Genomic DNA, 12,942 nt, shown 5'->3' on the forward strand with positions numbered 1-12,942 from the left:
CTACCCAGCAGGGTTGCCAAATGTTCAACAGCCTTCAGACAGTAGTTAAACTTGCAGCAAAGGTGGAAAGGTTTTCATGCCCATGCATCATTTCATCTTATGGTTTCTGCAGATCATGCTGTTATTTTTTTAAACAAACTTGAGAACATGCTAGGAGGGTGGATTTTGTTGATTGGCAACCCTACAAAAGATAATAAAAAACCTGCCTTTAACAAGAAAACATTCAGAAAGCAAAGCATTTTCTGGCATGGAAATAAACTGATAGAGAAAATTCCACCTGCTGAATTTCTATGTCTTGGGTTACTATGTCTTGGGTTACACAGGAGACAAACTGGTAAATGATGGCAACCCTATTTGTCTACCGGCTTGGGATCATGATATTGGAAGAGTTGTCTTCGCCTTCATCAACCAGCCCAGCCACCATCTTCACTGTAAAGAGCCCTTGCTTTCGATCTCACTCCCATCAGAGGTGTGGCTGGCTGGGATGTGGCACAGGGCCTTTTCAGTTGCAGCACCCAAGCTGTGAAACTACTTCCCCAGAGATGTTCATTCAGCTCCTTTCCTGATAGGGATAGGGAAATGTTTTTGATCAGAGGGCCACATTCTCCTCTGGGCAACCTTCCAGGGCCACATGCCGGGGTGTGCATAATCAGAGGTAAAAGTGGGCAGAACGACCAATGTAAATTTTGCTTTTGAACAAGAGGTTAGTTTCTACACATACTCACACACACACCCCTTTATCAAGGCAAGCAAGAAGCATTTAAGATTTCAACGGCACTGTCCAATCAGGAATAAATTCTCAGAGTGAGAAGAAGGCCAATGAGGTGTATGGCCTGGCGAAAGTTCCAGGGCCAGATAGAAGGAATGGAGGGCCACATCTGGTCAGCAGGCCTGAGTTTCTCCATCTCAGCATTAGTGGCTTTTAATTAAAGGCTTTCTTATTCTATTTTGCCAAATCTTTGATTAGATTAGATATGATCTTTGTTTTATCTGACTCAGTTTGTTTTAAAGATCTGTTCTTTCATTGTTAACTTATTTATAAGTTATCCTTATGAGTCTCCACTTGTGAGTCTTTTTAAATTAAATTAAATTAAAAACTGTTCTAAGCCTATCTGCAACGGTAGACCATCTAATAGATGTGTGCTCTCAGAAAATGGCAGAGGCTGTGATCCCAGAAATTAGCCTCCAGCTTTCTGCTTACGTGTTCCTGCATCAATAAATCCATCAGCCCAGCTAGCCGGTTGTTTAAAGAGGGGGAAGCTAGAGACAGCTTCTCCATGTCACACCTCTCTCTGGTGCACCAACTTAAGGAGAAGGGAGAAGTCCTTGAGATGTACGGTTCTCTCCAGCAGAAGAAACAGTCCACAGGTTTTGGAGATGCTGCTCCCCACCCACCACCAAGCCAGTGCTCAAATGACAGAGGGGGACGGATAGGCTTCCACCTTCATCACTTAACTATTGTGGCAATGCATATGTATTTCCATAAGGATCCACAATTTTGACTAAGGTTCTGGGGAGTCAGGGTGGGGTTTGAGGGTCTCATTGTCTCATTCCCTTCCCTGCATTGATGATACCATGGCAGTCAGCAGTTAGGCAGATCGTTAGAGTTACCATCAGACCAGAACAGCCTGGCACAATCTTTGGCAGACATGATTAAAACAGATCTACAGAAATCAGCACACAGTCAAAACATAATGGAGATTATCTGCTTATTGAGCTGTGCTTTAAAAAATGGTGGCGGGGAGGGGAGCGGGGAGTCCGGTTCAAAAGTTTACTCAGTTCTGGGACTGCCCACTCTGCCATTGGGCAACTGATTTGGGGCATCACAAAATGACAGCAATTTGGGAGTTGTTTAATTTATTTGTTACTTGTACTGGGGGGAGGCACTTGTGATATTTGACAGGCCTTAAGTATTTTGTACCTTGATGTGGGGGGCATTTCCTGTACCCCCTAACCTGGATGTAAATCCCAAAGAACTCTCTATGTTTAAGTAGACTGTGTGTTCATTCTCTCTCTCTCAATGTATCTCATTTGCTTAGAAAAGCCTCCCCCTCCAGATGTCTTTGGACTTAACCACCACCACCCCTGAAAATGGGCCATGTTAGTTGGGGCTGGAGTTGTGGTCTAGCAACATCTGGAGGGCACCGGGCTTAGAGGAGGCGAGACCATTTCCCCAGCAATCCTAACAGTCCAATCCAAAATCATGCCTACTCAGAAGTTAAACCCCAACCAGTTTCAGGGTGGGGCTTGCTCTCAGGTGAGTGGGGTAAGGAGGATGGCAGCCCAACTAAGTCCCGCTGTAGGGATGCAACAGTAGACTGACTTAGACTCATACAATTGCATGTCTAGAAAGGACCACGAGGGTCATTTAGTCCAACCCCTGCAATGCAGGAATCTTTGCCCAACCTGGGGCTCGAACCCACAACCCTGAGATAAAGAATCTACCTCCCAGGAAGTTGAGATTTTGGCAGCGTGGTGAGCGACTAGCATATAAGGAGTTTTTCTTTCTCCTCACGGTCAACCTCCTCAGCAAGTTGAAAAGGGACAGGAAAGGTGAGCGCATCCGCCTGTGTTCCACAACATCTCGACGGCCACATGCGCCTCTTCGCTGCTCCAGGGGCGCCCATCCTCTACTTTCCCAAGCGCCCAAATTGCGGACGACGAACTCCAACTCCAAGCTCCCTTCCACCCACCCCGCTTTTAAAAATCCCCCAAAAGTCTTTGTCCCCAGCTGGTTCTTCCCTTCCCGCGAGGGGAATTGCACCATTCACCAACCCCTCCGGTACCTGCCTCTCCGTCCCCGAAAACGCACAGAGACTCCTGACGCGCGGCGCGCCGCTCCAACCGTACCTGCTGTCCAGCGCGCGGCTCCTCCGGGGGGGAAATCGCCTCCGCCTTCGCCGACGCAGCTGCTTCCTCCTCCGGCTGCTGCACCCTCCCTCCAGCGGTTCGCCGCCGCCTCTGACACTCCAGGGGAGGAGCCGGACCGAGACGGCTCTACCAGCGCCGGAGCGCAGCCCCAAGCAGGGGAACGGGAAGAAGAGGACGCAATCGGGAGCCTCCTCCTGTCCCAGACTCGCTCTCTCTCTCGCCTTCCTTCCCTCCCAGGACTGGGAGAGATGGGCGTCCGCCCTGAAAAAGTTGCGCCTTGCCGGGAAATTAGTTAGCAATGAATGAGTTAAATGTCAAGGCTTTTTTTAAAGGGGGGGCGGAGAAACTCTTATGCAACTGGAATTGGGCTTGGAATCCCGACCCACCCACCGCAAGCCACTACTCCTGTTTAACCACGCCCCTTCTCCTTGGCCACGCCCTTTCTTTCTTTAAGTACTGTAAATAGAAACCATAAATCAAGGGAACGCGAGCATGTGCAGAGTGCTGGTCTCTTTTCTTTTCCCCCACCCCACACTGCAAGTGCAGCCTGGATCCCGTTTGTGAATCACTTCCCATAAAATATCACTGAGTTTCACATTAAAAGCATCAGCAATAGAAGCTGTCTAAAACAATACCATTTGTAAGGGGGGGGGGGGATACAATTCCATATAAGCAAGTTTCGGGGTTTTGTGTTGCTATTACCAATATGTTTTGCAGGGTTTTGCAGCAAAAATCCTGAGTTTTGCAACGCCCCACAAACGGAGCAATAGCTACCCAAAACAGGGGGTCAAACGTTCAGGGGTTGAACGTTTTCCAATTCACTCTAAACTGGTGCCAAACTTTGGCAAAAGTTTTGTGGGGTTTTGCACCAGCCTCCGCCACATCTCCCAACACTCCCAAGGAGGAGGAAGACTGCTCAAAGGTAGGTGGGGTGAGGGGGTGAGCAGGAGGGCGAGGGTGGTAGGGTGCCCCGAATTGCCCTCCCAAAATTAGAGGTTGGCATTCAACTTAGTTTTACTCAGAGCAAAACCACTGAAATTAATGACTTAACAGTCCCACATTGGCCACGGCACAATCCACCAGGAAATTCAAGTCTGTGTTAATGAATGAGCATGCAGATGGCACAAAACAAACTGCTGGAGGATGTAGCCTTGTGCCTCTTGGGGCTTATCGAAGCGATCAGTCTTTGCGAGCGCTGACTGTGCTATAAACCCAGATGCCCTACCTTCAGCAAGCACTGCTTTTGTAGGGAAATATAATTCACCCCTCTACTCAAAACGCTAATCTGTGTCACTGGGGAAATTAAATCTGCCTTTCAGCTCATTTCCTGCAACTTTTCATGCGGTGGTGAGTTATGTGTGGACAAACAGTGGCTGTACAAATAGAACAAGCACCTATTGCACAGTGCCCATAACATCACCAGAACTGAGCAACACAAGTCCCCTCTCTTCCATGGCCAAGGCATTACAGATAGTAAAAGGTAAAGGTACCCCTGCCCGTACGGGCCAGTCTTGACAGACTCTAGGGTTGTGTGCCCATCTCACTCAAAGTGGCCGGGGGCCAGCGCTGTCCGAAGACACTTCCGGGTCACGTGGCCAGCGTGACAAAGCTGCTCTGGCGAGCCAGAGCCTCACACAGAACGCTGTTTACCTTCCTGCTAGTAAGCGGTCCCTATTTATCTACTTGCACCCGGCAGTGCTTTCGAACTGCTAGGTTGGCAGGCGCTGGGACCGAACAGCGGGAGCGCACCCCGCCACGGGGATTCGAACCGCCGACCTTACGATCGGCAAGCCCTAGGCGCTGAGGCTTTAACCCACAGCGCCACCCACGTCCCCATTACAGATAGTGTTTCTAGCTAATATTTTGTTTTATTTATTGCAAGGCCATATTGGCCACCATTCCGAAAAATAACAACAAACGGGAATAGAACTCGAGAAGCTTTTCAAAGGAAAGGAAAGGTGGTGATAGCCAGAGTTCTGTGATTGTTGCTTCATCATCACAAGAAACTGGGGGAAAGCCAATGACATAAACAATGGTTTTGAAGAAAAGAAAAGGAAAATACTTCTTTTGTGGGGGATAAAGAAGAACAGAATGAGGTGGGGAGGGAAGGAGGAAGAGCACGCTGAATTTAGGATTGGAAAAATGGCAAATGTGTCCTCTTTTTTGTGCTCTTCAAAATATGGCAAACCTAGCTTGTGGCATGAACACAGCGTGCGGCTGGCAGCTGGCACAGGAGAGATATAAAAAAAAGGTAAAGGACCCCTGACAGTTAAGTCCAGTCGCGGACGACTCTGGGGTTGTGGCACTCATCTCGCTTTACAGGCCAAGGGAGCCGGCATTTGTCTGCAGACAGTTTTTCCGGGTCATGTGGCCAGCATGACTAAGCCGCTTCTGGCGCAGTGGAACACCGAAACCAGAGCAGTGCACGGAAACGCCGTTTACCTTCCTGCTGGAGCGGTACCTATTTATCTACTTGCACTTTGACGTGCTTTCTAAGTGCTAGGTTAGCAGGAGCAGGGACCGAGCAATGGGAGCTCACCCCGTCACAGGGATTCAAACCGCTGACCTTCCGATCGGCAAGCCCAAGAAGTTCAGTGGTTTAGATAGGAGAGTTGAAATCCCCCCCATCAATTCACTTCACGGTATGGACCTCACTGGGTTTGGTTATTTTGGTTGAATTATTCTGATTGCGGGGTTGCGGGAGGTGCTCTCTAGGTCTCTAGGAGGCTAAGACAAGCAAGGACCCACAGTCCAGGTGGAGCTTGCTAGCTCGGGGAGGAGGTGTGTGATTCCTCAGCTGGAGTAGGTTCAGGATGGGTCTCATGCCTCAGCAAGCCCAGATGATGCAGCGAATATGCAAGACAGAAAAAGAAAGCCAGGCTGTATCTGCCAATCCAGATGTATGGGAGCCCTAAGTTAATGAAGCCCCACTTTTCCTTTCAGCTATGAGTACATCACAAAGACTTCACTTCCTTTTCCTCCTCCCGCCAACAGCACACAATAAATTCCTGCTACCTTTGCTTGCTTTTTTATAATACATCCTTTTTTCTGGGTAGCCAAATAAACCTCCTACCTAATGCAAACATCACTGAAGTTATATAACTTTGTGTCCGCCGGACTTTGGGCTCACGTTTTGTCTTGGTAATATAACCCTCAGCTCAGTGTTCTATGGATTGAGAGAATGAGATTAAATATTTGCCTAGAAGGCAGATTTAATTACATATACCAGGGGTGGAGAACTCTGGGCCTAGGGCTTCAAAGGAGGCTTCCTAGGGCTCTCTAGCTGACCTCCTATCCATACGTATCTGGGAGTAAGGCCCATTGACCTGATTACATTGCATGATCCAACTAAGTTCTATGCAGAGTAGATCTATTTAAGTTAATGAACCTAAGTAATCAAGGAAGCTTTTAATGTTTGATGCATTACTGTATTTTAATATTTTGTTGGAAGCCACCCAGAGTGGCTGGGGAAGCCCAGCCAGATGGGCGGGGAATAAATTATTTTTTTATTATTATTATTATTATTATTATTATTATTATTATTATTATTATTATGGCACCTGCCCCCCAAAATCAATAAAAATGCATAGCAGACTGAGGTTCTGCCCCCCTAACAAAAGGCCTACTCCCCTAACAAAAATCCTGGCTACACCCATGAAGTTAGTCCATTTCAAAGAGTCCACCCTCGATTTTGATCTCTGTCTAAACATGCAAGATTGCAGTGTTAGCTGATTTACCCCTATGAGCAGGGAGGGTTGCTTCGAAACATGGAGATTTTGTTTAACTACTACAAAAGAAGAACACATAAAAGTTTTGCAGGGAATGTATGCCATTGCATGACCCTCCTCTGCAAATTGCTCTGCAGGCTGTTTCTTGTCGGGGTCAGGAAACGAGCAAGAGAAACAGTGTGCCTCCCTCAAGCCTCTTCCCATTCCCCTGGGTTTGTTCTGGGCATTGTCACATTCATGGGCAACAAATGCCAACTGTGAGACAACATTATTCCTAACACAGTTGACTCATAATTCCTTGTATCCCATTTTAATCTCCTGTTGGAAGCCGCCCAGAGTGGCTGGGGAAACCAGCTAGATGGGTGGGGTATAAGTAATAAATAATAATAATAATAATAATAATAATTATTATTATTATTATTATTATTATTATTATTATTCCACCTGCTGTTTCTAGGGCTCCCTGTTTTGTAGCTTTGTAAAAAAATAAAACTCCAGTGCTGCACCAGGAAAAATGGAATCCTGCAACCTTGTAAAGTTATGTAAATGAAGAAGACTGGCAGGATTCCTCCTATTCTTTTGCAAAATTCAAGTTTTGCTAATCATCAGCCATGACAAGCAGCAAAATAGGAACAGCCTTTTATACAATTGGGAATTTTGATACAGCAATTTCTGGCTTACGAGATTTCAGGGAGCATTGTACCCGCTCCCACACACTTACAAGTAGAGATGGATGACTCTTAGTTGTTCTGAGGCATTTTTATGAGTAAGGCAAGTAATAAATATTATCATTAATAAAAATAACAACAGTGAAAATAAATCTGACCATGTAGAATTCTCTTAGTTTCTCATTTTTACCAATCTTAAGTTTTTGTGAAAAATTTTCTGTATTTTAGTGCACATTTTATTTTCTCCTAATACACATTTTGTATGCATTTTTGTGCCCAGGGCAGCTGTCTACTAGCTCCATCTGATATGCTAACTGAGACTCTTCCTTCCCGCAGACTGTCTTGCCAGAGTGGTATATGCTCTGGTTATCTACCGCTTGGACTACTGCAATGCACTCTACGTGGGGCTACCTTTGAAGGTGGCTCGGAAACCACAACTAATCCAGAATGTGGCAGCTAGACGGGTGATTGGGAGTGGCCACCAAGACCATATAACACTGGTCCTGAAAGACCTACATTGGCTCCCAGTGCATTTCCGGTAGCACAAATCAAAGTGTTGGTATTGACCTTTAAAGCCTTGAATGGCCTAGGCCTGAAGGAACATCTCCACCCCCCATTGCTTAGCCCAGACACTGAGGTCCACCTCCGAGGGTCTTTTGCTGTTCACTCACTGAGAGAAGTGAAATTACAGGGAACCAGGCAGAGGGTCTTCTTAGTGGTAGCGCCCTCCCTATGGAACGACCTCCCTTCAGGTGTCAAGGAGATAAAGAGCTACACCATTTTTAGAAGACGTCTGAAGGCTGCCCTGTATATGTCATGAACACACCAGCTCAAAGTGTAATATTGCAGCGGGCTGCTGAATGGAGTCAGGAACAGGGAGGCTGGGCTTTCACACCAGCACAGGAGAGCCCACAGCTGCCAGGGTCGATTCTCCCTAACCTTGGACAGCTGGCTGATAAGGGAGGAACGGAAGCAGGCTGGAACACAGCCAAAGCTCCCCGGAAGCCCAAACAGGTGTGGAAAGCCACAGAGACAGGAAGGGGCTGCAGCTGACCAAATAAGTCCGAGGTGTAAGTGTATAGAAAGGCTGCTAGACAGGAAGCAAAATAAGAAACGTAAAGGTTAAAGATTCAGTCTCTTCTGTTGACACAGGAAGGACTCCTCAGAAGGGTCAACTGAGTGATGGGGGCTGGAGGCTTGCTAGAGCCGTCCAAGATTATTGCTTGTTTTTCGCAATAAATCCTCCTTTTTAATTACGTACGCTTAGTGTGTTATCAAGCCGGGAACCTGGACTCCCTAACAGTATAGGGAAGTTTTTAATGTTTGATATTTTATTATGTTTTTATATTTTGCCGGAAACCATCCTGATGGGGGAGGTATAATAATAATAATTGTTGTTGTTGTTGTTTCAGAATATAACCAAAATCAACACACATTTGGATTAAGGTGCAGGAACGACCCAAAGCACTGGTTGCAAACCAGCTGCCCTTCAGCTTAGTCTATGCATTTACTTGGGTGCAGAACTGCACTGCAAAATTCAGAGAAAATATTTTCGAGGGATGGCCATGTTTTCAGTTTGCATATCATTTCCAAAAGTGTGATAGGTTCGTCTTTAAACACACACTGAATTGAAATTCTCCCCTCACTCCCCACTTCCAAGCATATCTTAATAAGGACTAGAAACTTATTTTACAATAAATGGGAGCAGAGATGCCCAGGATGTTGATTCTGCACCCAGTACCCTTGGGGTTTGTTTTCTGCACTGGCAAGTATACACACAGAGTCACATTCCATCCTGGTCCTTGCACACAGCCCCGATGGTGCATGTGCAGGGTTAAGGTTGTCCTGGACACAAGCCAAGCCTATCTAGTCTCTGCCCTGGCAGGCCCATTCTGTTGATCTTGTGTCACCACCAGCTGCAGTTACTTACACACCATTGATTCCCAAAGTGATGGCTTCTGCACACAGCTCGCTGGTTTGTGCTGCCCATCAGTCCTGACAATGTACAGTGTGTGCTTTTGGAACAATCCAAACAGGAAAGAGACACCATTTATGCCTGGTTGGAAATGCAATCGGACGACAGCAGTGCACAAATAGGGGATATTTCTGCACCTGCTGAAGAAAGGCAGCTGAGACCACAGGCCTTTTCTTTTCTTTCTTTTCTGTGCCCCGTAAAAGTGTTTGTGTTCTCCTGTTTGCCTAAGGCAGCTTCTCCAGAAGGATATTGCAGGATGCACGTGACCGCTTCTCATAACTCCTGTTGATCAAGTCTCCAGCTAGATTAGATTACAACATAAAGTTTGGCAGTTCTGACATGAAGCATCAGCCAAGGGAGAGAATCACCTGCCTGATTCAAGAGAACTACCTGCAACAAATCTCCTTCATAAGAAGCAGCCTTGATCCATACAGCTCAATATTGTCTACATTGTCTGCCAGCAGCTCTGCCAGTTGCTTCTGAATCCCAGTCGGTGGAAACCACCGGAGGGGGTGGAGTGATGTTGTGCTCAGGTCCTTCTCATTGGGGCATCTGCACAGCCAAGATGAGTACAGAATGCTGGACTAGATCGGCCACTGGCTGATCAAACAGGGCTAGCCCAAGACATTTAGGCACCTGAGGCAGGCCCCCAAATGGCACCACCCTCCACACTGGTGAAGAAGGGGTGAGGGAAGATCTACATCAGATACAAGGGGCGGGGAGAGAAAGATTGACATCAGCATCTGCTGCCCCTGTGGATCCTACCACCTGAGGCAGTTGCCTTACCTTACCTCATGGGTGGGCCGGCCCTGAATAAAGATCTACATTGGGACCTACTGCCCTGTGGATCTTGCCACCTGAGACAGTAGCCTCACCTTGCCTCATGGGTTGGACATCCCTGCCAGCAGGGGTCTTATGTTCTCCAGGGTTTCTGGCAAGGAACATCTTCAGCCCTACCAGAAGATGCTGAGGGCTGAACCTTGGACCTTCTGCATGCAAAGCAGATGCTCTAGCACTGAGCCCCAGTCCCGGGCAGTTCTGCAGCAGGAATCCCATCCATCTCAACTGTTCTGTTTTGACCACAGGCAGCTGATGTTTTCTGGTCCCTGGCCATTGCCTTTTCAGGAGCATCTGGGAAGTCCTCATGGCATGCCGTTGAGTCTTTATTTGTTTTTTAAAGCATTTTCATCCCCATTCTAAGAGTGGCTTAGAAATGTCAGAGCTGAGATGGAAAGTAAAAACCAGGACACACCGAAAGTTTTTGAGCTCCCCCCCCCACACACAAATGCCATAATTGCGGAGCATTTTTTAAACCAAAAAAGCCAAAATTAACTTGCCTAAGATCCAGGACAAAGTGCCACCTTTCTTTGAAAACCAGGGGAAATCTGGATGTATGGCAGCCCTACTGGAAAGGGGGGAGGAAAACAAACCCCAGCACTTCAGTTTCAATATTGCTGGCTGGTGCCAATGACAGCTATATTCCAAAAAATGGCAACAGGTTGCCAAAGGCTGTCCTACACCATTGAAATGATGGCAATACAGCAGAGCTCTGAAAATAGGCTAAGCAAAATTTACCTCTATGTTAAATTCTCTTCCATATGAATAATGGAAGTTCTGGAGTAAATAATCCTGATGTTTAATAAGGAAGTGTAAATAATCATTGCAACCACAAACTACCTCCTTGTTAGGGAGTTCCTCATTGTCTGCTTTCATTTCAAAACTCGGAAGAGATGCCTCTTTGGAATCCCGCAAGCAGTGTCTGAGCATAATAGCACTCTTCCTTCTGCATGCCAAGCAGGTGTCCCGCCACTAAACCACTGGCCTATCTAGTACAGTATTTCCCACACTGACTGCCAGAGGCTGTCTAGAGTTTCAGATCTATCTGACGATGCCAGGGATTGAAGCTGGCACCTTCTGCATACAAAGCAGGTGATCTGCCACTGAGCTGTGGCCTTTTGCCAGACACTTCTGGTATATTCCAAGTCAAACCACTGCCCCCTCTAGCTCAGTATCGCCTGCACTGACTGGCAGCTGCTCCCCAATATTTCCGCCAGAGCTGCCTAGAGATACTGCAAACTGAACTGGGACCATCTACAGATACCCTACGACTCAGCCACTGTCTTTCCCAGCAACAAATAAGCACACGAGGAGCCAGTCCTTTAGGACTGGTGTTATATGGTCCCAGCAGCCGCTCCCAGTCGCCAGTCTAGCTGTCACATTCTGGATTAGTTGCAGTTTCTGCATCACCTTCAAAGGTAGCCCCACATACAGCGCATTGCAGTAGTCCAAGCGGGAGATAACCAGCTGCTAGCTCCCTACACCCTGCACACTATATTCTTTTCTGGTGTGTTTTTCTTTAAAAAATATATATTAAATTTTCTGTTTTACAATTTCAGATACTCATTTTACATCCTTAAGATATCAATGACTTCCCTTCTTCTCTTTCCATGGTTCATTTGACATATCTTATATCCCTGCATATTTTACAAAAACCATACCAATCAGTTTTCCATTATTGCATCCATCAAAACTTATTTACACTGTTGACTTTATCTCAATGCTGCCAGCGTTTTCAGCCAAACACAATTATTTTCCATATACAGTGGTACCTCAGGTTAAGTACTTATAATTCGTTCCGGAGGTCCGTTCTTAACCTGAAACTGTTCTTAGCCTGAAGCACCACTTTAGCTAATGGGGCCTCCCGCTGCCACTGCGCTGCCAGAGCATGATTTTTGTTCTCATCCTGAAGCAAAGTTCTTAACCCGAGGTACTATTTCTGGGTTAGCGGAGTCTGTAACCTGAAGCATATGTAACCCGAGGTACCACTGTATAGGCATTGTAGGAAACTGTCTTATACTGAGGGGAAGCTTTCCTCAGAGTTATTTAACAGTCAATTTCTCTTCTCAGGAAATACTGAAAATTGTAGCTCAGGGAGGGTAACAGGAATCTCCCAGTCATTTATAAACAAGCCAGTGTCATTTCCCTGCAGCCTGCCTGTCTGTTCCAGAAGAAAACAAGTGTGACTTGGTAGTTTTCATGCAAACATGTGTACGTCTGAGTGAAGATCAAAGGCTTTCTTTTCGCACTCCATTCTCATTGTTCTCTGATATGCCTTTTGTAGTACAATTTCAAACTAATCTGCTATCCATGTAATTTTTTTTTTTTAAATCTAAACAGTCCAGGAAATTCCGAGTTGACAAGGAAACAGTAACATAAACAGTTATTTTTAAGGCTCTGGGTTTTCTAGACCGGATCAAACCAGTGAGCCACCCAGGCCTTACGTCCTGCCTGCAAGGACTTTGCAAGGTGGCTTGCCGGTTGCAAAACACGACAGCTTGTGGGAAATGATTCTTTTTGTGGTCACAGCAGGAAGCCAGTTGATGCATTCAAGCTTCAGATCAGAACTGCACCTAACAGGAGTAGCCATGCAGTGTCCAGTAGTAGTATATTAGCCTCAAATTAGATTGCATCCTTAGGAGTGAATCAATCTCTCTTCTTTCCAAAAGGAGGATGGTTCCCACTCTGTAGACTTTCCAAAGAATAATGAGAGAGTCTCTTTTCTCAGAAGAAGTTTAAGGGAATTTGTCTTGAGGAGGGATGCAGGAGAACTTCTGACGAAAACAGAAACAAGCGTGGAAATTGCCAGTGTTCACTCATTCATCTCATGTCCAGATTAAAAATTGATCCCGCAAACACTATT

The 12,942-nt window shown here is 46.3% G+C and overlaps 1 protein-coding gene across 5 annotated transcripts in view; it reads right to left on the reverse strand.

Annotated features, from left to right (window-relative positions):
* Nucleotides 1-2,994, reverse strand: part of MCTP2 (multiple C2 and transmembrane domain containing 2) — a 113,472-nt gene extending 110,478 nt beyond the window's left edge. Inside the window, exon 1 of one of the 5 annotated variants that reach the window (XM_083411947.1) lies at nucleotides 2,851-2,994. The gene's annotated coding sequence lies outside the window, so the exon portion shown is untranslated. The other 4 variants (XM_083411948.1, XM_083411952.1, XM_083411949.1 and 1 more) reach the window with 4 other exon arrangements.
* Nucleotides 2,995-12,942: the final 9,948 nt, after the last annotated feature.

Source organism: Podarcis tiliguerta, assembly GCF_965153285.1.
Source record: "Podarcis tiliguerta genome assembly, chromosome: 14".
Classification (NCBI taxonomy): Eukaryota; Metazoa; Chordata; class Lepidosauria; order Squamata; family Lacertidae; genus Podarcis; species Podarcis tiliguerta.